The sequence below is a fragment of the Argiope bruennichi genome, chromosome 11 (genome assembly GCF_947563725.1).
Source record: "Argiope bruennichi chromosome 11, qqArgBrue1.1, whole genome shotgun sequence".
NCBI lineage: Eukaryota > Metazoa > Arthropoda > Arachnida > Araneae > Araneidae > Argiope > Argiope bruennichi.
In genome coordinates this window covers 6,040,396-6,067,055 of record NC_079161.1, presented here as the reverse complement: position 1 = coordinate 6,067,055, position 26,660 = coordinate 6,040,396, and positions in this window count along the sequence as shown.

The following is a 26,660-nucleotide window of genomic DNA, read 5'->3' as shown; positions in this document are numbered from 1 at the left end:
GATTCGATGTGGGTTGGAATTGAGAGCCACTTCTTCATTAATTCGTGAATATTCAATAATGGGGCAAATCTCTGCAAGAAAGCCATGTGTATATCGAGAAGAATGAGACTGCGCATGCCCAGAATCCCGGACCGAATTTAGACATTTATTTCTTTTTTCCTTTATTTTGGAAATATTTTTCAGTAAAAGTATGAAATCTTTGTAGATTCTTATCAAAATATTACAACTTGAAAAGAAAAAAAAAAATAGTATATTCTATACGTAAAATTAAAAAAATAATAATAAAATAAAATTACAAAAAGCGAAAGCAAAATGATCGCCGGTGGAGAGGATCGAACCTGATGCCACTATTTGGTAGCTCGATACTCGGACCACTAGGCAAGCTGCGATTCGTTGTGGGTTGGAATTGAGAGCCACTTCTTCATTTATTCCTGTATATTCAATAATGTTGCAAATCTCTGCAAGAAAGCCATGTGTATATCGAGAAGAATGAGACTGCGCATGCCCAGAATCCCGGACCGAATTTAGACATTTATTTCTTTAATTCCTTTATTTTGGAAATATTTTTAAGTAAAATTATGAAATCTTTGTAGATTCTTATCAAAATATTACAATTTGAAAAGAAAAAAAAATAGTATATTCTGTACGTAAAATTAAAAAAATAATAATAAAATAAAATTACAAAAAGCGAAAGCAAAATGATCGCCGGTGGAGGGGATCGAACCTAATGCCACTGTTTGGTAGCTCGATACTCGGACCACTAGGCAAGCTGCGATTCGTTGTGGGTTGGAATTGAGAGCCACTTCTTCATTTATTCGTGTATATTCGATAATGGGGCAAATTTCTGCAAGAAAGCCATGTGTATATCGAGAAGAATGAGACTACGCATGCCCAGAATCCCGGACCGAATTTAGACATTTATTTCTTTAATTCCTTTATTTTCGAAATATTTTTCAGTAAAAGTATGAAATCTTTGTAGATTCTTATCAAAATATTACAACTTGAAAAGAAAAAAAAATAGTATATTGTATACGTAAAATTAAAAAAAGAATAATAAAATAAATTTACAAAAAGCGAATGCAAAACGATCGCCTGTGGAGGGGATCGAACCTAATGCCACTGCTTGGTAGCTCGATACTCGGACCACTAGGCAAGCTGCGATTCGTTGTGGGTTGGAATTGAGAGCCACTTCTTCATTAATTCGTGAATATTCAATAATGGGGCAAATCTCTGCAAGAAAGCCATGTGTATATCGAGAAGAATGAGACTGCGCATGCCCAGAATCCCGGACCGAATTTAGACATTTATTTCTTTAATTCCTTTATTTTGGAAATATTTTTCAGTAAAAGTATGAAATCTTTGTAGATTCGTATCAAAATATTACAACTTGAAAAGAAAAAAAAATAGTATATTGTATACGTAAAATTAAAAAAATAATAATAAAATAAATTTACAAAAAGCGAAAGCAAAACGATCGCCGGTGGAGGGGATCGAACCTAATGCCACTGTTTGGTAGCTCGATACTCGGACCACTAGGCAAGCTGCGATTCGTTGCGGGTTGGAATTGAGAGCAACTTCTTCATTTATTCGTGTATATTCGATAATGGGGCAAATTTCTGCAAGAAAGCCATGTGTATATCGAGAAGAATGAGACTGCGCATGTCCAGAATCCCGGACCGAATTTAGACATTTATTTCTTTAATTCCTTTATTTTGGAAATATTTTTAAGTAAAATTATGAAATCTTTGTAGATTCTTATCAAAATATTACAATTTGAAAAGAAAAAAAAATAGTATATTCTATACGTACAATTAAAAAAAAATAATAAAATAAAATTACAAAAAGCGAAAGCAAAATGATCGCCGATGGAGGGGATCGAACCTAATGCCACTGCTTGGTAGCTCGATACTCGGACCACTAGGCAAGCTGCGATTCGATGTGGGTTGGAATTGAGAGCCACTTCTTCATTTATTCGTGTATATTCGATAATGGGGCAAATTTCTGCAAGAAAGCCATGTGTATATCGAGAAGAATGAGACTGCGCATGCCCAGAATCCCGGACCGAATTTAGACATTTATTTCTTTAATTCCTTTATTTTGGAAATATTTTTCAGTAAAAGTATGAAATCTTTGTAAATTCTTATCAAAATATTACAATTTGAAAAGAAAAAAAAAAGTATATTCTATACGTAAAATTAAAAAAATAATGATAAAATAAAATTACAAAAAGCGAAAGCAAAATGATCGCCGATGGAGGGGATCGAACCTAATGCCACTGCTTGGTAGCTCGATACTCGGACCACTAGGCAAGCTGCGATTCGTTGTGGGTTGGAATTGAGAGCCACTTCTTCATTTATTCGTGTATATTCGATAATGGGGCAAATTTCTGCAAGAAAGCCATGTGTATATCGAGAAGAATGAGACTACGCATGCCCAGAATCCCGGACCGAATTTAGACATTTATTTCTTTAATTCCTTTATTTTCGAAATATTTTTCAGTAAAAGTATGAAATCTTTGTAGATTCTTATCAAAATATTACAACTTGAAAAGAAAAAAAAATAGTATATTCGATACGTAAAATTAAAAAAATAATAATAAAATAAATTTACAAAAAGCGAATGCAAAACGATCGCCTGTGGAAGGGATCGAACCTAATGCCACTGTTTGGCAGCTCGATACTCGGACCACTAGGCAAGCTGCGATTCGTTGTGGGTTGGAATTGAGAGCCACTTCTTCATTTATTCGTGTATATTCGATAATGGGGCAAATTTCTGCAAGAAAGCCATGTGTATATCGAGAAGAATGAGACTGCGCATGCCCAGAATCCCGGACCGAATTTAGACATTTATTTCTTTAATTCCTTTATTTTCGAAATATTTTTCAGTAAAAGTATGAAATCTTTGTAGATTCTTATCAAAATATTACAACTTGAAAAGAAAAAAAAATAGTATATTCGATACGTAAAATTAAAAAAATAATAATAAAATAAATTTACAAAAAGCGAATGCAAAACGATCGCCTGTGGAAGGGATCGAACCTAATGCCACTGTTTGGCAGCTCGATACTCGTACCACTAGGCAAGCTGCGATTCGTTGTGGGTTGGAATTGAGAGCCACTTCTTCATTTATTCGTGTATATTCGATAATGGGGCAAATTTCTGCAAGAAAGCCATGTGTATATCGAGAAGAATGAGACTGCGCATGCCCAGAATCCCGGACCGAATTTAGACATTTATTTCTTTAATTCCTTTATTTTGGAAATATTTTTAAGTAAAATTATGAAATCTTTGTAGATTCTTATCAAAATATTACAATTTGAAAAGAAAAAAAAAATAGTATATTCTATACGTAAAATTAAAAAAATAATAATAAAATAAAATTACAAAAAGCGAAAGCAAAATGATCGCCGGTGGAGGGGATCGAACCTGATGCCACTATTTGGTAGCTCGATACTCGGACCACTAGGCAAGCTGCGATTCGTTGTGGGTTGGAATTGAGAGCCACTTCTTCATTTATTCGTGTATATTCAATAATGGGGCAAATCTCTGCAAGAAAGCCATGTGTATATCGAGAAGAATGAGACTGCGCATGCCCAGAATCCCGGACCGAATTTAGACATTTATTTCTTTAATTCCTTTATTTTGGAAATATTTTTAAGTAAAAGTATGAAATCTTTGTAGATTCTTATCAAAATATTACAACTTGAAAAGAAAAAAAAATAGTATATTCTATACGTAAAATTAAAAAAATAATAATAAAATAAAATTACAAAAAGCGAAAGCAAAACGATCGCCGGTGGAGGGGATCGAACCGAAAGCCACTGTTTGGTAGCTCGATACTCGGACCACTAGGCAAGCTGCGATTCGTTGTGGGTTGGAATTGAGAGCCACTTCTTCATTTATTCGTGTATATTCAATAATGGGGCAAATCTCTGCAAGAAAGCCATGTGTATATCGAGAAGAATAAGACTGCGCATGCCCAGAATCCCGGTTCGAATTTAGACATTTATTTCTTTAATTCCTTTATTTTGGAAATATTTTTAAGTAAAAGTATGAAATCTTTGTAGATTCTTATCAAAATATTACAATTTGAAAAGAAAAAAAAAATAGTATATTCTATACGTAAAATTAAAAAAGTAATAATAAAATAAAATTACAAAAAGCGAAAGCAAAACGATCACCGGTGGAGGGGATCGAACCTAATGCCACTGTTTCGTAGCTCGATACTCGGACCACTAGGCAAGCTGCGATTCGTTGTGGGTTGGAATTGAGAGCCACTTCTTCATTAATTCGTGAATATTCAATAATGGGGCAAATCTCTGCAAGAAAGATATGTGTATATCGAGAAGAATGAGACTGCGCATGCCCAGAATCCCGGACCGAATTTAGACATTTATTTCTTTAATTCCTTTATTTTCGAAATATTTTTCAGTAAAAGTATGAAATCTTTGTAGATTCTTATCAAAATATTACAACTTGAAAAGAAAAAAAAATAGTATATTCGATACGTAAAATTAAAAAAATAATAATAAAATAAATTTACAAAAAGCGAATGCAAAACGATCGCCTGTGGAAGGGATCGAACCTAATGCCACTGTTTGGCAGCTCGATACTCGGACCACTAGGCAAGCTGCGATTCGTTGTGGGTTGGAATTGAGAGCCACTTCTTCATTTATTCGTGTATATTCGATAATGGGGCAAATTTCTGCAAGAAAGCCATGTGTATATCGAGAAGAATGAGACTGCGCATGCCCAGAATCCCGGACCGAATTTAGACATTTATTTGTTTAATTCCTTTATTTTCGAAATATTTTTCAGTAAAAGTATGAAATCTTTGTAGATTCTTATCAAAATATTACAACTTGAAAAGAAAAAAAAATAGTATATTCGATACGTAAAATTAAAAAAATAATAATAAAATAAATTTACAAAAAGCGAATGCAAAACGATCGCCTGTGGAAGGGATCGAACCTAATGCCACTGTTTGGCAGCTCGATACTCGTACCACTAGGCAAGCTGCGATTCGTTGTGGGTTGGAATTGAGAGCCACTTCTTCATTTATTCGTGTATATTCGATAATGGGGCAAATTTCTGCAAGAAAGCCATGTGTATATCGAGAAGAATGAGACTGCGCATGCCCAGAATCCCGGACCGAATTTAGACATTTATTTCTTTAATTCCTTTATTTTGGAAATATTTTTAAGTAAAATTATGAAATCTTTGTAGATTCTTATCAAAATATTACAATTTGAAAAGAAAAAAAAAATAGTATATTCTATACGTAAAATTAAAAAAATAATAATAAAATAAAATTACAAAAAGCGAAAGCAAAATGATCGCCGGTGGAGGGGATCGAACCTGATGCCACTATTTGGTAGCTCGATACTCGGACCACTAGGCAAGCTGCGATTCGTTGTGGGTTGGAATTGAGAGCCACTTCTTCATTTATTCGTGTATATTCAATAATGGGGCAAATCTCTGCAAGAAAGCCATGTGTATATCGAGAAGAATGAGACTGCGCATGCCCAGAATCCCGGACCGAATTTAGACATTTATTTCTTTAATTCCTTTATTTTGGAAATATTTTTAAGTAAAAGTATGAAATCTTTGTAGATTCTTATCAAAATATTACAACTTGAAAAGAAAAAAAAATAGTATATTCTATACGTAAAATTAAAAAAATAATAATAAAATAAAATTACAAAAAGCGAAAGCAAAACGATCGCCGGTGGAGGGGATCGAACCGAAAGCCACTGTTTGGTAGCTCGATACTCGGACCACTAGGCAAGCTGCGATTCGTTGTGGGTTGGAATTGAGAGCCACTTCTTCATTTATTCGTGTATATTCAATAATGGGGCAAATCTCTGCAAGAAAGCCATGTGTATATCGAGAAGAATAAGACTGCGCATGCCCAGAATCCCGGTTCGAATTTAGACATTTATTTCTTTAATTCCTTTATTTTGGAAATATTTTTAAGTAAAAGTATGAAATCTTTGTAGATTCTTATCAAAATATTACAATTTGAAAAGAAAAAAAAAATAGTATATTCTATACGTAAAATTAAAAAAGTAATAATAAAATAAAATTACAAAAAGCGAAAGCAAAACGATCACCGGTGGAGGGGATCGAACCTAATGCCACTGTTTCGTAGCTCGATACTCGGACCACTAGGCAAGCTGCGATTCGTTGTGGGTTGGAATTGAGAGCCACTTCTTCATTAATTCGTGAATATTCAATAATGGGGCAAATCTCTGCAAGAAAGATATGTGTATATCGAGAAGAATGAGACTGCGCATGCCCAGAATCCCGGACCGAATTTAGACATTTATTTCTTTAATTCCTTTATTTTGGAAATATTTTTCAGTAAAAGTATGAAATCTTTGTAGATTCTTATCAAAATATTACAATTTGAAAAGAAAACAAAAAGTATATTCTATACGTAAAATTAAAAAAATAATAATAAAATAAAATTACAAAAAGCGAAAGCAAAATGATCGCCGATGGAGGGGATCGAACCTAATGCCACTGCTTGGTAGCTCGATACTCGGACCACTAGGCAAGCTGCGATTCGTTGTGGGTTGGAATTGAGAGCCACTTCTTCATTTATTCGTGTATATTCGATAATGGGGCAAATCTCTGCAAGAAAGCCATGTGTATATCGAGAAGAATGAGACTACGCATGCCCAGAATCCCGGACCGAATTTAGACATTTATTTCTTTAATTCCTTTATTTTCGAAATATTTTTCAGTAAAAGTATGAAATCTTTGTAGATACTTATCAAAATATTACAACTTGAAAAGAAAAAAAAATAGTATATTGTATACGTAAAATTAAAAAAATAAGAATAAAATAAATTTACAAAAAGCGAATGCAAAACGATCGCCTGTGGAAGGGATCGAACCTAATGCCACTGTTTGGCAGCTCGATACTCGGACCACTAGGCAAGCTGCGATTCGTTGTGGGTAGGAATTGAGAGCCACTTCTTCATTTATTCGTGTATATTCGATAATGGGGCAAATTTCTGCAAGAAAGCCATGTGTATATCGAGAAGAATGAGACTGCGCATGCCCAGAATCCCGGACCGAATTTAGACATTTATTTCTTTAATTCCTTTATTTTGGAAATATTTTTAAGTAAAAGTATGAAATCTTTGTAGATTCTTATCAAAATATTACAACTTGAAAAGAAAAAAAAATAGTATATTCTATACGTAAAATTAAAAAAATAATAATAAAATAAAATTACAAAATGCGAAAGCAAAACGATCGCCGTTGGAGGGGATCGAACCTAATGCCACTGTTTGGTAGCTCGATACTCGGACCACTAGGCAAGCTGCGATTTGTTGTGGGTTGGAATTGAGAGCCACTTCTTCATTTATTCGTGTATATTCAATAATGGGGCAAATCTCTGCAAGAAAGCCATGTGTATATCGAGAAGAATGAGACTGCGCATGCCCAGAATCCCGGACCGAATTTAGACATTTATTTCTTTAATTCCTTTATTTTGGAAATATTTTTAAGTAAAAGTATGAAATCTTTGTAGATTCTTATCAAAATATTACAACTTGAAAAGAAAAAAAAATAGTATATTCTATACGCAAAATTAAAAAAATAATAATAAAATAAAATTACAAAAAGCGAAAGCAAAACGATGGCCGTTGGAGGGGATCGAACCTAATGCCGCTGTTTGGAAGCTCGATACTCGGACCACTAGGCAAGCTGCGATTCGTTGTGGGTTGGAATTGAGAGCCACTTCTTCATTTATTCGTGTATATTCAATAATGGGGCAAATCTCTGCAAGAAAGCCATGTGTATATCGAGAAGAATGAGACTGCGCATGCTCAGAATCCCGGACCGAATTTAGACATTTATTTCTTTAATTCCTTTATTTTGGAAATATTTTTAAGTAAAATTATGAAATCTTTGTAGATTCTTATCAAAATATTACAACTTGAAAAGAAAAAAAAATAGTATATTCTATACGCAAAATTAAAAAAATAATAATAAAATAAAATTACAAAAAGCGAAAGCAAAACGATCGCCGTTGGAGGGGATCGAACCTAATGCCGCTGTTTGGTAGCTCGATACTCGGACCACTAGGCAAGCTGCGATTCGTTGTGGGTTAGAATTGAGAGCCACTTCTTCATTTATTCGTGTATATTCGATAATGGGGCTAATTTCTGCAAGAAAGCCATGTGTATATCGAGAAGAATGAGACTACGCATGCCCAGAATCCCGGACCGAATTTAGACATTTATTTCTTTAATTCCTTTATTTTCGAAATATTTTTCAGTAAAAGTATGAAATCTTTGTAGATTCTTATCAAAATATTACAACTTGAAAAGAAAAAAAAATAGTATATTGTATACGTAAAATTAAAAAAATAATAATAAAATAAATTTACAAAAAGCGAATGCAAAACGATCGCCTGTGGAAGGGATCGAACCTAATGCCACTGTTTGGCAGCTCGATACTCGGACCACTAGGCAAGCTGCGATTCGTTGTGGGTATTAATTGAGAGCCACTTCTTCATTTATTCGTGTATATTCGATAATGGGGCAAATTTCTGCAAGAAAGCCATGTGTATATCGAGAAGAATGAGACTACGCATGCCCAGAATCCCGGACCGAATTTAGACATTTATTTCTTTAATTCCTTTATTTTCGAAATATTTTTCAGTAAAAGTATGAAATCTTTGTAGATTCTTATCAAAATATTACAACTTGAAAAGAAAAAAAAATAGTATATTGTATACGTAAAATTAAAAAAATAATAATAAAATAAATTTACAAAAAGCGAATGCAAAACGATCGCCTGTGGAAGGGATCGAACCTAATGCCACTGTTTGGCAGCTCGATACTCGGACCACTAGGCAAGCTGCGATTCGTTGTGGGTATTAATTGAGAGCCACTTCTTCATTTATTCGTGTATATTCGATAATGGGGCAAATTTCTGCAAGAAAGCCATGTGTATATCGAGAAGAATGAGACTGCGCATGCCCAGAATCCCGGACCGAATTTAGACATTTATTTCTTTAATTCCTTTATTTTGGAAATATTTTTAAGTAAAATTATGAAATCTTTGTAGATTCTTATCAAAATATTACAATTTGAAAAGAAAAAAAAAAATAGTATATTCTATACGTAAAATTAAAAAAATAATAATAAAATAAAATTACAAAAAGCGAAAGCAAAATGATCGCCGGTGGAGGGGATCGAACCTGATGCTACTATTTGGTAGCTCGATACTCGGACCACTAGGCAAGCTGCGATTCGTTGTGGGTTGGAATTGAGAGCCACTTCTTCATTTATTCGTGTATATTCAATAATGGGGCAAATCTCTGCAAGAAAGCCATGTGTATATCGAGAAGAATGAAACTGCGCATGCCCAGAATCCCGGACCGAATTTAGACATTTATTTCTTTAATTCCTTTATTTTGGAAATATTTTTAAGTAAAAGTATGAAATCTTTGTAGATTCTTATCAAAATATTACAACTTGAAAAGAAAAAAAAATAGTATATTCTATACGTAAAATTAAAAAAATAATAATAAAATAAAATTACAAAAAGCGAAAGCAAAACGATCGCCGGTGGAGGGGATCGAACCTAAAGCCACTGTTTGGTAGCTCGATACTCGGACCACTAGGCAAGCTGCGATTCGTTGTGGGTTGGAATTGAGAGCCACTTCTTCATTTATTCGTGTATATTCAATAATGGGGCAAATCTCTGCAAGAAAGCCATGTGTATATCGAGAAGAATGAGACTGCGCATGCCCAGAATCCCGGACCGAATTTAGACATTTATTTCTTTAATTCCTTTATTTTGGAAATATTTTTAAGTAAAAGTATGAAATCTTTGTAGATTCTTATCAAAATATTACAACTTGAAAAGAAAAAAAAATAGTATATTCTATACGTAAAATTAAAAAAATAATAATAAAATAAAATTACAAAAAGCGAAAGCAAAATGATCGCCGGTAGAGGGGATAGAACCTAATGCCACTGCTTGGTAGCTCGATACTCGGACCACTTGGCAAGCTGCGATTCGTTGTGGGTTGGAACTGAGAGCCACTTCTTCATTTATTCGTGTATATTCAATAATGGGGCAAATCTCTGCAAGAAAGCCATGTGTATATCGAGAAGAATGAGACTGCGCATGTCCAGAATCCCGGACCGAATTTAGACATTTATTTCTTTAATTCCTTTATTTTGGAAATATTTTTAAGTAAAATTATGAAATCTTTGTAGATTCTTATCAAAATATTACAACTTGAAAAGAAAAAAAAATAGTATATTCTATACGTAAAATTAAAAAAATAATAATAAAATAAAATTACAAAAAGCGAAAGCAAAATGATCGCCGGTGGATTGGATTGAACCTAATGCCACTGCTTGGTAGCTCGATACTCGGACCACTAGGCAAGGTGCGATTCGTTGTGGGTTGGAATTGAGAGCCACTTCTTCATTTATTCGTGTATATTCAATAATGGGGCAAATCTGTGCAAGAAAGCCATATATATATCGAGAAGAATGAGACTGCGCATGCCCAGAATCCCGGACCGAATTTAGACATTTATTTCTTTAATTCCTTTATTTTCGAAATATTTTTCAGTAAAAGTATGAAATCTTTGTAGATTCTTATCAAAATATTACAACTTGAAAAGAAAAAAAAATAGTATATTGTATACGTAAAATTAAAAAAATAATAATAAAATAAATTTACAAAAAGCGAATGCAAAACGATCGCCTGTGGAAGGGATCGAACCTAATGCCACTGTTTGGCAGCTCGATACTCGGACCACTAGGCAAGCTGCGATTCGTTGTGGGTATTAATTGAGAGCCACTTCTTCATTTATTCGTGTATATTCGATAATGGGGCAAATTTCTGCAAGAAAGCCATGTGTATATCGAGAAGAATGAGACTACGCATGCCCAGAATCCCGGACCGAATTTAGACATTTATTTCTTTAATTCCTTTATTTTCGAAATATTTTTCAGTAAAAGTATGAAATCTTTGTAGATTCTTATCAAAATATTACAACTTGAAAAGAAAAAAAAATAGTATATTGTATACGTAAAATTAAAAAAATAATAATAAAATAAATTTACAAAAAGCGAATGCAAAACGATCGCCTGTGGAAGGGATCGAACCTAATGCCACTGTTTGGCAGCTCGATACTCGGACCACTAGGCAAGCTGCGATTCGTTGTGGGTATTAATTGAGAGCCACTTCTTCATTTATTCGTGTATATTCGATAATGGGGCAAATTTCTGCAAGAAAGCCATGTGTATATCGAGAAGAATGAGACTGCGCATGCCCAGAATCCCGGACCGAATTTAGACATTTATTTCTTTAATTCCTTTATTTTGGAAATATTTTTAAGTAAAATTATGAAATCTTTGTAGATTCTTATCAAAATATTACAATTTGAAAAGAAAAAAAAATAGTATATTCTATACGTAAAATTAAAAAAATAATAATAAAATAAAATTACAAAAAGCGAAAGCAAAATGATCGCCGGTGGAGGGGATCGAACCTGATGCTACTATTTGGTAGCTCGATACTCGGACCACTAGGCAAGCTGCGATTCGTTGTGGGTTGGAATTGAGAGCCACTTCTTCATTTATTCGTGTATATTCAATAATGGGGCAAATCTTTGCAAGAAAGCCATGTGTATATCGAGAAGAATGAGACTGCGCATGCCCAGAATCCCGGACCGAATTTAGACATTTATTTCTTTAATTCCTTTATTTTGGAAATATTTTTAAGTAAAAGTATGAAATCTTTGTAGATTCTTATCAAAATATTACAACTTGAAAAGAAAAAAAAATAGTATATTCTATACGTAAAATTAAAAAAATAATAATAAAATAAAATTACAAAAAGCGAAAGCAAAACGATCGCCGGTGGAGGGGATCGAACCTAAAGCCACTGTTTGGTAGCTCGATACTCGGACCACTAGGCAAGCTGCGATTCGTTGTGGGTTGGAATTGAGAGCCACTTCTTCATTTATTCGTGTATATTCAATAATGGGGCAAATCTCTGCAAGAAAGCCATATATATATCGAGAAGAATGAGACTGCGCATGCCCAGAATCCCGGACCGAATTTAGACATTTATTTCTTTAATTCCTTTATTTTGGAAATATTTTTAAGTAAAAGTATGAAATCTTTGTAGATTCTTATCAAAATATTACAACTTGAAAAGAAAAAAAAAATAGTATATTCTATACGTAAAATTAAAAAAATAATAATAAAATAAAATTACAAAAAGCGAATGCAAAACGATCGCCGGTGGATTGGATTGAACCTAATGCCACTGCTTGGTAGCTCGATACTCGGACCACTAGGCAAGCTGCGATTCGTTGTGGGTTGGAATTGAGAGCCACTTCTTCATTTATTCGTGTATATTCAATAATGGGGCAAATCTTTGCAAGAAAGCCATGTGTATATCGAGAAGAATGAGACTGCGCATGCCCAGAATCCCGGACCGAATTTAGACATTTATTTCTTTAATTCCTTTATTTTGGAAATATTTTTAAGTAAAAGTATGAAATCTTTGTAGATTCTTATCAAAATATTACAACTTGAAAAGAAAAAAAAATAGTATATTCTATACGTAAAATTAAAAAAATAATAATAAAATAAAATTACAAAAAGCGAAAGCAAAACGATCGCCGGTGGAGGGGATCGAACCTAAAGCCACTGTTTGGTAGCTCGATACTCGGACCACTAGGCAAGCTGCGATTCGTTGTGGGTTGGAATTGAGAGCCACTTCTTCATTTATTCGTGTATATTCAATAATGGGGCAAATCTCTGCAAGAAAGCCATATATATATCGAGAAGAATGAGACTGCGCATGCCCAGAATCCCGGACCGAATTTAGACATTTATTTCTTTAATTCCTTTATTTTGGAAATATTTTTAAGTAAAAGTATGAAATCTTTGTAGATTCTTATCAAAATATTACAACTTGAAAAGAAAAAAAAAATAGTATATTCTATACGTAAAATTAAAAAAATAATAATAAAATAAAATTACAAAAAGCGAATGCAAAACGATCGCCGGTGGATTGGATTGAACCTAATGCCACTGCTTGGTAGCTCGATACTCGGACCACTAGGCAAGCTGCGATTCGTTGTGGGTTGGAATTGAGAGCCACTTCTTCATTTATTCGTGTATATTCAATAATGGGGCAAATCTCTGCAAGAAAGCCATGTGTATATCGAGAAGAATGAGACTGCGCATGCCCAGAATCCCGGACCGAATTTAGACATTTATTTCTTTAATTCCTTTATTTTGGAAATATTTTTAAGTAAAAGTATGAAATCTTTGTAGATTCTTATCAAAATATTACAACTTGAAAAGAAAAAAAAATAGTATATTCTATACGCAAAATTAAAAAAATAATAATAAAATAAAATTACAAAAAGCGAAAGCAAAACGATCGCCGTTGGAGGGGATCGAACCTAATGCCGCTGTTTGGAAGCTCGATACTCGGACCACTAGGCAAGCTGCGATTCGTTGTGGGTTGGAATTGAGAGCCACTTCTTCATTTATTCGTGTATATTCAATAATGGGGCAAATCTCTGCAAGAAAGCCATGTGTATATCGAGAAGAATGAGACTGCGCATGCCCAGAATCCCGGACCGAATTTAGACATTTATTTCTTTAATTCCTTTATTTTGGAAATATTTTTAAGTAAAAGTATGAAATCTTTGTAGATTCTTATCAAAATATTACAACTTGAAAAGAAAAAAAAATAGTATATTCTATACGTAAAATTAAAAAAATAATAATAAAATAAAATTACAAAAAGCGAAAGCAAAACGATCGCCGGTGGAGGGGATCGAACCTAAAGCCACTGTTTGGTAGCTCGATACTCGGACCACTAGGCAAGCTGCGATTCGTTGTGGGTTGGAATTGAGAGCCACTTCTTCATTTATTCGTGTATATTCAATAATGGGGCAAATCTCTGCAAGAAAGCCATGTGTATATCGAGAAGAATGAGACTGCGCATGCCCAGAATCCCGGACCGAATTTAGACATTTATTTCTTTAATTCCTTTATTTTGGAAATATTTTTAAGTAAAAGTATGAAATCTTTGTAGATTCTTATCAAAATATTACAACTTGAAAAGAAAAAAAAATAGTATATTCTATACGTAAAATTAAAAAAATAATAATAAAATAAAATTACAAAAAGCGAAAGCAAAATGATCGCCGGTAGAGGGGATAGAACCTAATGCCACTGCTTGGTAGCTCGATACTCGGACCACTTGGCAAGCTGCGATTCGTTGTGGGTTGGAACTGAGAGCCACTTCTTCATTTATTCGTGTATATTCAATAATGGGGCAAATCTCTGCAAGAAAGCCATGTGTATATCGAGAAGAATGAGACTGCGCATGTCCAGAATCCCGGACCGAATTTAGACATTTATTTCTTTAATTCCTTTATTTTGGAAATATTTTTAAGTAAAATTATGAAATCTTTGTAGATTCTTATCAAAATATTACAACTTGAAAAGAAAAAAAAATAGTATATTCTATACGTAAAATTAAAAAAATAATAATAAAATAAAATTACAAAAAGCGAAAGCAAAATGATCGCCGGTGGATTGGATTGAACCTAATGCCACTGCTTGGTAGCTCGATACTCGGACCACTAGGCAAGGTGCGATTCGTTGTGGGTTGGAATTGAGAGCCACTTCTTCATTTATTCGTGTATATTCAATAATGGGGCAAATCTCTGCAAGAAAGCCATATATATATCGAGAAGAATGAGACTGCGCATGCCCAGAATCCCGGACCGAATTTAGACATTTATTTCTTTAATTCCTTTATTTTGGAAATATTTTTAAGTAAAAGTATGAAATCTTTGTAGATTCTTATCAAAATATTACAACTTGAAAAGAAAAAAAAAATAGTATATTCTATACGTAAAATTAAAAAAATAATAATAAAATAAAATTACAAAAAGCGAATGCAAAACGATCGCCGTTGGAGGGGATCGAACCTAATGCCGCTGTTTGGAAGCTCGATACTCGGACCACTAGGCAAGCTGCGATTCGTTGTGGGTTGGAATTGAGAGCCACTTCTTCATTTATTCGTGTATATTCAATAATGGGGCAAATCTCTGCAAGAAAGCCATGTGTATATCGAGAAGAATGAGACTGCGCATGCTCAGAATCCCGGACCGAATTTAGACATTTATTTCTTTAATTCCTTTATTTTGGAAATATTTTTAAGTAAAATTATGATATCTTTGTAGATTCTTATCAAAATATTACAACTTGAAAAGAAAAAAAAATAGTATATTCTATACGTAAAATTAAAAAAATAATAATAAAATAAAATTACAAAAAGCGAAAGCAAAACGATCGCCGTTGGAGGGGATCGAACCTAATGCCGCTGTTTGGTAGCTCGATACTCGGACCACTAGGCAATCTGCGATTCGTTGTGGGTTGGAATTGAGAGCCACTTCTTCATTTATTCGTGTATATTCAATAATGGGGCAAATCTCTGCAAGAAAGCCATGTGTATATCGAGAAGAATGAGACTGCGCATGCCCAGAATCCCTGACCGAATTTAGACATTTATTTCTTTAATTCCTTTATTTTGGAAATATTTTTAAGTAAAAGTATGAAATCTTTGTAGATTCTTATCAAAATATTACAACTTGAAAAGAAAAAAAAATAGTATATTCTATACGTAAAATTAAAAAAATAATAATAAAATAAAATTACAAAAAGCGAAAGCAAAATGATCGCCGGTGGAGGGGATCGAACCTAACGCCACCGCTTGGTAGCTCGATACTCGGACCACTAGGCAAGCTGCGATTCATTGTGGGTTGGAATTGAGAGCCACTTCTTCATTTATTCGTGTATATTCAATACTGGGGCAAATCTCTGCAAGAAAGCCATGTGTATATCGAGAAGAATGAGACTGCGCATGCCCAGAATCCCGGACCGAATTTAGACATTTATTTCTTCAATTCCTTTATTTTGGAAATATTTTTAAGTAAAAGTATGAAATCTTTGTAGATTCTTATCAAAATTTTACAACTTGAAAAGAAAAAAAAATAGTATATTCTATACGTAAAATTAAAAAAATAATGATAAAATAAAATTACAAAAAGCGAAAGCAAAATGATCGCCGTCGGAGGGGATCGAACCTAATGCCACTGTTTGGTAGCTCGATACTCGGACCCCCAGGCAAGCTGCGATTCGTTGTGGGTTGGAATTGAGAGCCACTTCTTCATTTATTCGTGTATATTCAATAATGGGGCAAATCTCTGCAAGAAAGCCATGTGTATATCGAGAAGAATGTGACTGCGCATGCCCAGAATCCCGGACCGAATTTAGACATTTATTTCTTTAATTCCTTTATTTTGGAAATATTTTTAAGTAAAAGTATGAAATCTTTGTAGATTCTTATCAAAATATTACAACTTGAAAAGAAAAAAAAATAGTATATTCTATACGTAAGATTAAAAAAATTATAATAAAATAAAATTACAAAAAGCGAAAGCAAAACGGTCGCCGTTGGAGGGGATCGAACCTAATGCCGCTGTTTGGTAGCTCGATACTCGGACCACTAGGCAAGCTGCGATTCGTTGTGGGTTGGAATTGAGAGCCACTTCTTCATTTATTCGTGTATATTCAATAATGGGGCAAATCTCTGCAAGAAAGCCATGTGTATATCGAGAAGAATGAGACTGCGCATGCCCAGAATCCCGGACCGAATTTAGACATTTATTTCTTTAATTCCTTTATTTTGGAAATATTTTTAAGTAAAAGTATGAAATCTTTGTAGATTCTTATCAAAATATTACAACTTGAAAAGAAAAAAAAATAGTATATTCTATACGCAAAATTAAAAAAATAATAATAAAATAAAATTACAAAAAGCGAAAGCAAAACGATCGCCGTTGGATTGGATCGAACCTAATGCCGCTGTTTGGTAGCTCGATACTCGGACCACTAGGCAATCTGCGATTCGTTGTGGGTTGGAATTTAGAGCCACTTCTTCATTTATTCGTGTATATTCAATAATGGGGCAAATCTCTGCAAGAAAGCCATGTGTATATCGAGAAGAATGAGACTGCGCATGCCCAGAATCCCTGACCGAATTTAGACATTTATTTCTTTAATTCCTTTATCTTGGAAATATTTTTAAGTAAAAGTATGAAATCTTTGTAGATTCTTATCAAAATATTACAACTTGAAAAGAAAAAAAAATAGTATATTCTATACGTAAAATTAAAAAAATAATGATAAAATAAAATTACAAAAAGCGAAAGCAAAATGATCGCCGTCGGAGGGGATCGAACCTAATGCCACTGTTTGGTAGCTCGATACTCGGACCCCCAGGCAAGCTGCGATTCGTTGTGGGTTGGAATTGAGAGCCACTTCTTCATTTATTCGTGTATATTCAATAATGGGGCAAATCTCTGCAAGAAAGCCATGTGTATATCGAGAAGAATGTGACTGCGCATGCCCAGAATCCCGGACCGAATTTAGACATTTATTTCTTTAATTCCTTTATTTTGGAAATATTTTTAAGTAAAAGTATGAAATCTTTGTAGATTCTTATCAAAATATTACAACTTGAAAAGAAAAAAAAAATAGTATATTCTATACGTAAGATTAAAAAAATTATAATAAAATAAAATTACAAAAAGCGAAAGCAAAACGGTCGCCGTTGGAGGGGATCGAACCTAATGCCGCTGTTTGGTAGCTCGATACTCGGACCACTAGGCAAGCTGCGATTCGTTGTGGGTTGGAATTGAGAGCCACTTCTTCATTTATTCGTGTATATTCAATAATGGGGCAAATCTCTGCAAGAAAGCCATGTGTATATCGAGAAGAATGAGACTGCGCATGCCCAGAATCCCGGACCGAATTTAGACATTTATTTCTTTAATTCCTTTATTTTGGAAATATTTTTAAGTAAAAGTATGAAATCTTTGTAGATTCTTATCAAAATATTACAACTTGAAAAGAAAAAAAAATAGTATATTCTATACGCAAAATTAAAAAAATAATAATAAAATAAAATTACAAAAAGCGAAAGCAAAACGATCGCCGTTGGATTGGATCGAACCTAATGCCGCTGTTTGGTAGCTCGATACTCGGACCACTAGGCAATCTGCGATTCGTTGTGGGTTGGAATTTAGAGCCACTTCTTCATTTATTCGTGTATATTCAATAATGGGGCAAATCTCTGCAAGAAAGCCATGTGTATATCGAGAAGAATGAGACTGCGCATGCCCAGAATCCCTGACCGAATTTAGACATTTATTTCTTTAATTCCTTTATTTTGGAAATATTTTTAAGTAAAAGTATGAAATCTTTGTAGATTCTTATCAAAATATTACAACTTGAAAAGAAAAAAAAAAGTATATTCTATACGTAAAATTAAAAAAATAATAATAAAATAAAATTACAAAAAGCGAAAGCAAAACGATCGCCGTTGGAGGGGATCGAACCTAATGCCGCTGTTTGGTAGCTCGATACTCGGACCACTAGGCAAGCTGCGATTCGTTGTGGGTTGGAATTGAGAGAAACTTCTTCATTTATTCGTGTATATTCAATACTGGGGCAAATCTCTGCAAGAAAGCCATGTGTATATCGAGAAGAATGAGACTGCGCATGCCCAGAATCCCGGACCGAATTTAGACATTTATTTCTTCAATTCCTTTATTTTGGAAATATTTTTAAGTAAAAGTATGAAATCTTTGTAGATTCTTATCAAAATTTTACAACTTGAAAAGAAAAAAAAATAGTATATTCTATACGTAAAATTAAAAAAATAATGATAAAATAAAATTACAAAAAGCGAAAGCAAACTGATCGCCGGTGGATTGGATTGAACCTAATGCCACTGCTTGGTAGCTCGATACTCGGACTACTAGGCAAGCTGCGATTCGTTGTGGGTTGGAATTGAGAGCCACTTCTTCATTTATTCGTGTATATTCAATAATGGGGCAAATCTCTGCAAGAAAGCCATGTGTATATCGAGAAGAATCCCAAGCAGCAAAAGAAGTCGCTAAACGATTGGCCAAGCATCTCAGCCATCTGATATACGCCGCCCGTATTTTGCCATTGTCACCTTTGCATTGGCGCGACATCGGATTTTGACCATATTTTTTTCTGTCGCCTCTGAAGATCGCTTTTTCATCGGGGCGAACTCCTACGGCGACTTAGTGAAAAAGACCGGCTCAAAGCAATCGGCCCATAGTCGCCTCGATGTCGGGAAAGTTGCTTTTCCTAGGTGGCGCTATGCGAACATATTTTAGAAATTTCCCATGAATCACCTGGCGTGTATTGGATTTTGAAATTCAACCAGCAACGCATACTGTCATTTCAAGAAACTTGGTAAGTGTAAAGTTTTTATTATTATATATTTGTAAATAATATATTTTTTTATTCTAAATAGTGAATAAAAAAGATTATTTTTGTTGAAGCCGTTCGAACTCGTTGCTTAACATGGAGTTGCACGTGATATTATTAGCGTTAGGCGTAAGCTACGATTATCATTTCTTTTCTTGTTTGTATTCTTTTCAAGTGATTTTATTTCCTATCTTTTTTTTGTGTGTGTGTGTCTGTTCTTAAATTATTGCAGATATTTTTCCATTTCATTTACAATGCCTTTCCTTTTGTTAACAACAATTTCTAATGAAAAAAGTTAAAAAAAAATATTAAATTACGTTCTTATGTTTTGGTTTTGCAATAACATTTGTGTTATTATTTTTATTTCGACATAAAGCTAAAAAAATAGATTAGCAGAATATATTTATTGTAAATTTCAAAAAAAAAAAAAAAATCTTTAAAACTTGCAATTATTTAGTCATATTTGAATACTCTTATGTGAATAGTTTATAATTATTTCACCTTTCATAAAATAGTAACATAAATTTTACACCCATTAGTTTATATTATATTTCTCTATTGTCCTAAACATTATTATAATATTTGCCTATATAGTTTTATCAGATTATAAACATTATCAAGCTTATGAAGTTCTATATATCTATTTTACTCCTTAATTACATATCTCCAATTGTCAACAAATATTTTATTTGTACTTTTAAAAGAAGTGAAAGCTCAATCATTATTCTAATTAAGGAATATGTTTTTTAGGTTCATCAAATCTGCAAAAAGAAGAGTGAACTTGAAGAAAAGTATATGTATAATTCTTTATATGTATTACCAGCAAAATATGAAATCCAGTATTCTACAGAATGCCCAAGCATTGTATATAATGCCTAAAACAAGCCAGTAATGTATGAAACAATTTGTATTTCATACATTTTCTAAGCATTCTATAGAATGCCAAATGACAACCTGGCAAAGTATGAAATACATCTCTCATTCAATGAAATAAAAATTTTGTGCAACCTTTGTTTCAAAACTGAAAATGCAATTAAAGATAAAATAAATTTTAAAATTGATCTATAAATATAAACAAAAAAAAAAAATTCTCAATATTTTTTTGGAAACTACTGTGCAAGTTTCTATTCCTGACTTCAAGAAAGAGCAAAATATTGGAAGTTATAATTAATGTGACGGAGTATGGTTTCTACCTACTTGGAACATCAGAAGGAAATTTAAAACAATTATATGTCCCAATTCACTTTATATCCTAAGAACTTGTTTAGAATTGAAGATATTCCAAATCAGAAAATTTCTCTCTGGTCAGTTGCAATTACTCAGAGCAGTGGAAGCAATCAAGGATTTATCAGATGTATGTGTTTAAGTGCCAAAATATGTAATGTCTTTTCGTGAAAAATGTAGTAAAACTTCAAAATGTTGCAATGTGATAGGCTTGAATGACAAGTAGGTAAATTTTAATTTCTGATTTTTTTTATCTGAAAACTTATTTGCCTTAATTAGAAAGGCATAAATTTTGTTTTGTACAAATTTTATTTTTCTATATAATTTGAATAAATTTTTTTAATGGCAACCTCATTATTTTTTCAGACTGACAATTCAAGTGATTTTAATTCTATTTAGCTTAGTTAATTTTCCTTTTCATTTACAATTTTTCTATGAAAGAAGTTTAATAAAGTATTAAATAACATTTTTATATTTTGGTATTGAAATAACATTTGTGTAATTATTTTTATTTTGACATGAGGCTAAAAAAAAGTTTAGCAGAATGTATTTATTTTAAACTTCAAAAAAAAAAAAAAAAAAAACTTTAAAACTTGAGATTATGCAGGCACTTTTGAGTTCTCTTATATGAATAGTTTCAAGTATTTCGCATTTCATATAACAGTAACATAAATTTTACTCCCATTAGTTTGAGTTTTTTTTTTCTTTATTATCCTAAACATTATTATAAAGTTTGCTTACACAGTCCAGTATCAGAACAAAAATATTATGCTTATGAAGTTCTATAAGACTTTTGCTTGTTAATTACTCATGTCCACTTGTCAACAAATGTTTTATTTGTACTTTTAAATGAAGCGAAATCTCTATTACTATTATAATTGTTTTCTAGGTTCAGCAAAAAGGAAAAATGAAATGTATAAATAAATGTATAATTTTTTATATGTAGCTGAAGATTCAGTTATACATATATAGAATATTTATATAAATGTGTGTGGATTTTTAGAAATTTCAAACTCTTCAAGTATTACATAATAAATAAAGTTTAAATAAATTTTTTATAAATTACTTTGTGTCAATATTATTTATTCTTCTAAATTATAAGTCATAGTTTCAGGATTTTGCTTGGGTGTATAAGTCATTACAGAAAATTCAGTAAAAAATTTCAAGTAAATTATTATTTTACTTTGTATTTCTAAAATATTATTTAATGAAGGTCTTTGTAAATAAATTGTTTTGCATAGTTGTTTTTCTTTTCTCCTAAAAATAAAGAGGGGAAAATAATAATTAAAAAAATATTTGTCTAAAGAAATTTTGTATAATTGAAAGTAGTGTTTACATTTTTAGGTATGGAGTTTTTGTAAAATATTCAGAGTTAATCATAGATCAAATTTGGTTCTTGTGCCATGAAACAAAACCAAACTAATCATAGATTTTAAAAAAAATTAGAAATTTGAAGTAAATTGTTAATTTGTGCTTGTAAAATGTTATCAATTGGACATTAGCTAACACTAACATTTGTAATAAGGTATAAAATTTCTACACCATAAAGTAACTTTGTAAGTTAATAATAATAAAGTAACTTTGTAAGTTAATGATAAGATTTCGTATAAGTAAAAGAGGTGTTGTATTTTTGTGCATGGAATTTTTGTGAAACATATTTTTCAAATATTCAGAGTTAATCATAGATCAAATTTGGTTATTTTGCCACAAATCTAAACCTCACTAAACATAAATTATGAAAATATTAGAAATTTGAAGTAAGTTATTAAATAAGAAGTAAGTTTGTGCTTGTAAATTGTTGTTTATTGAATATTAGCTAACACTAACATTTATAATGAGGTTTAAAATTAATGCAATATGAAGTAACTCTGTAAATTAATAGTAAATAAAATTTCCTATAATGGGAAGAAGTGTTCCATGTTTGGGTATGGAATTTTTGTGAAATATTCAGTGTTAATCATTAATTAAATTTGGTTCTTGTGCTACAAAACCAAACAACTAAATATAGATCAAGAAAATATTAGAAATTTGAAGTAAATTATTAATTTGTGCTTGTAAAATGTTGTATGTTGGACATCAACCCACACTAACATTTATAATGTGTAAAATTTCTACAACTTGAAGAAACTTTACATGTTAATAGTAAATATAAGGAATTTTGTAGAATTGAAAGAAGTGCTGCATTTTTGTGTATGGAATTTTTGAGAAATATTCAGTGTTAATCAAAGATCAAATTTAATTCTTGTGCCATAAAACCAAACTAATCATAGATAATAAAAAAAATATTAGAAATTTGAAGTAAATTATTATTTTGTGCTTGTAAAATGTTATCTATTGGACATTAGCTAACACTAAAATTTATAATGAGGTATAAAATTTCTTCATGAAGTAATTTTGTAAAATCAATAGTAAATAGAATCAGTAAAATTGAAAGAAGCGTTACATTTTTGTATATGGAATTTTTATGAAACATATTTGTGAAATATTCGGGGTTTAACATTGATCAAATTTTGTTATTTTGCTACGAATCTAAACCTCACTAAACATAAATTATGAAAATATTAGAAATTTGAAGTAACTTATTAATTTGTGCTTGTAAAATATTTTCTATTGAAGAAACATATAATAGGAATTATATAATTTAGTGTTTGAAACAATTTTTAACCAATGCATTAAATTTTAGGGTGTTAAAATAGGAATTTGTGTTTTATTCATTATTCTTTAGGAATTATTTGTTTATTGCTCACATTAAGCAATATAAAAGTGTATATAGTAAAATATATATATATATATATATTTTTAATAGGAATTATATATTTTTCTGTTTCGAATTTTTATAAAATAGCTTTTAAAAACAAATGATATAGGCAATATATATAATACATCTACTTTTAAATTTCTAATATCAGTTAAAATCATACTGATTAATTATATAATTGAAACTATGATTATATTAACATTTCTTCCCATGCATTAAACAATGAAAATAAATAGGAAATATCAATGAAGGAAATAAATCTTATATGTAGATAGATGTTCAGGGGATCAAATTTAAAATTATTTCAGATAATTTTAACATTTGTTTATTTTTTTTTAAAGAACAATAAAAAAATGTCATTTAAACATTTTATAGGGTAAAATTGTGGTAAAATCTATGCTATAATAATAGTTAAAAAAAGTTGGAAGAATTGTTAGAATGACATTTTCCATGAATTTTTATCGAAAACAAGTATTTTATGGAATTTTAAATTTATCAAAATAAATAACAAACACTATTATTAATAGGTAAAAAAGAAAAGTAAACTATTCAAAATATCTCGTATTTTCAGGCTTTTGACAAAATTTTGAAAGTATGATAGTTTTAAATATTATGACACTAGTTTCTAGAGTTTGAGAAAATTGAATAACCATTAAACTAATATTTCAATTTGACACCAGCAATTATTCAGAAATAAATTGCCTATTGATTGGCATTTGGTTGCCCATTGCTAAAATACATGGGGAAATGATTGGTATTGGGTCGCCCATTGCTAAAACACATGGGGAAATGATTGGTATTGGGTCGCCCATTGCTAAAACACATGGGGAAATGATTGGTATTGGGTCGCCGATTGTTAAAACACATCGGGAAATGATTGGTATTGGGCCGCCCATTGATAAAACAGGTCGCGAAATGATTGGTATTGGGTCGCCCATTGCTAAAACACAAGGGGAAATGATTGGTATTGGGTCGCCCATTGATAAAACAGGTCGCGAAATGATTGGTATTGGGTCGCCCATTGCTAAAACACAAGGGGAAATGATTGGTATTGGGTCGCCGATTGTTAAAACACATCGGGAAATGATTGGTATTGGGTCGCCGATTGTTAAAACACATCGGGAAATGATTGGTATTGGGTCGCCGATTGTTAAAACACATCGGGAAATGATTGGTATTGGGTCGCCGATTGTTAAAACAGGTCGCGAAATGCTTGGTATAACGTCGCCCGTGATAATAACAAGTCGGCAAATTCGTCGAAAACAAGTCGGGGCGACCATCGCGCGGCGTACCGCCGGGGGACATGACCAATGTCGGGGCGAGATCGCCTCCGATCTCGCCCCAATCTCGCTCGTTCCGTGGGGCGATGCTTGGCCAATGGTTGGCCAACGATCTTTTGCTGCTTGGGATGAGACTGCGCATGCCCGGAATCCCGGACCGAATTTAGACATTTATTTCTTTAATTCCTTTATTTTGGAAATATTTTTAAGTAAAAGTATGAAATCTTTGTAGATTCTTATCAAAATATTACAACTTGAAAAGAAAAAAAAAATAGTATATTCTATACGTAAAATTAAAAAAATAATAATAAAATAAGATTACAAAAAGCGAAAGCAAAATGATCGCCGGTGGAGGGGATCGAACCTAATGCCGCTGTTTGGAAGCTCGATACTCGGACCACTAGGCAAGCTGCGATTCGTTGTGGGCTGGAATTGAGAGCCACTTCTTCATTTATTCGTGTATATTCAATAATGGGGCAAATCTCTGCAAGAAAGCCATGTGTATATCGAGAAGAATGAGACTGCGCATGCCCAGAATCCCGGACCGAATTTAGACATTTATTTCTTTAATTCCTTTATTTTGGAAATATTTTTAAGTAAAAATATGAAATCTTTGTAGATTCTTATCAAAATATTACAACTTGAAAAGAAAAAAAAATAGTATATTCTATACGTAAGATTAAAAAAATTATAATAAAATAAAATTACAAAAAGCGAAAGCAAAACGGTCGCCGTTGGAGGGGATCGAACCTGATGCCGCTGTTTGGTAGCTCGATACTCGGACCACTAGGCAAGCTGCGATTCGTTGTGGGTTGGAATTGAGAGCCACTTCTTCATTTATTCGTGTATATTCAATAATGGGGCAAATCTCTGCAAGAAAGCCATGTGTATATCGAGAAGAATGAGACTGCGCATGCCCAGAATCCCGGACCGAATTTAGACATTTATTTCTTTAATTCCTTTATTTTGGAAATATTTTTAAGTAAAAGTATGAAATCTTTGTAGATTCTTATCAAAATATTACAACTTGAAAAGAAAAAAAAATAGTATATTCTATACGCAAAATTAAAAAAATAATAATAAAATAAAATTACAAAAAGCGAAAGCAAAACGATCGCCGTTGGATTGGATCGAACCTAATGCCGCTGTTTGGTAGCTCGATACTCGGACCACTAGGCAATCTGCGATTCGTTGTGGGTTGGAATTTAGAGCCACTTCTTCATTTATTCGTGTATATTCAATAATGGGGCAAATCTCTGCAAGAAAGCCATGTGTATATCGAGAAGAATGAGACTGCGCATGCCCAGAATCCCTGACCGAATTTAGACATTTATTTCTTTAATTCCTTTATTTTGGAAATATTTTTAAGTAAAAGTATGAAATCTTTGTAGATTCTTATCAAAATATTACAACTTGAAAAGAAAAAAAAATAGTATATTCTATACGTAAAATTAAAAAAATAATAATAAAATAAAATTACAAAAAGCGAAAGCAAAACGATCGCCGTTGGAGGGGATCGAACCTAATGCCGCTGTTTGGTAGCTCGATACTCGGACCACTAGGCAAGCTGCGATTCGTTGTGGGTTGGAATTGAGAGAAACTTCTTCATTTATTCGTGTATATTCAATACTGGGGCAAATCTCTGCAAGAAAGCCATGTGTATATCGAGAAGAATGAGACTGCGCATGCCCAGAATCCCGGACCGAATTTAGACATTTATTTCTTCAATTCCTTTATTTTGGAAATATTTTTAAGTAAAAGTATGAAATCTTTGTAGATTCTTATCAAAATTTTACAACTTGAAAAGAAAAAAAAATAGTATATTCTATACGTAAAATTAAAAAAATAATGATAAAATAAAATTACAAAAAGCGAAAGCAAAATGATCGCCGTCGGAGGGGATCGAACCTAATGCCACTGTTTTGTAGCTCGATACTCGGACCCCCAGGCAAGCTGCGATTCGTTGTGGGTTGGAATTGAGAGCCACTTCTTCATTTATTCGTGTATA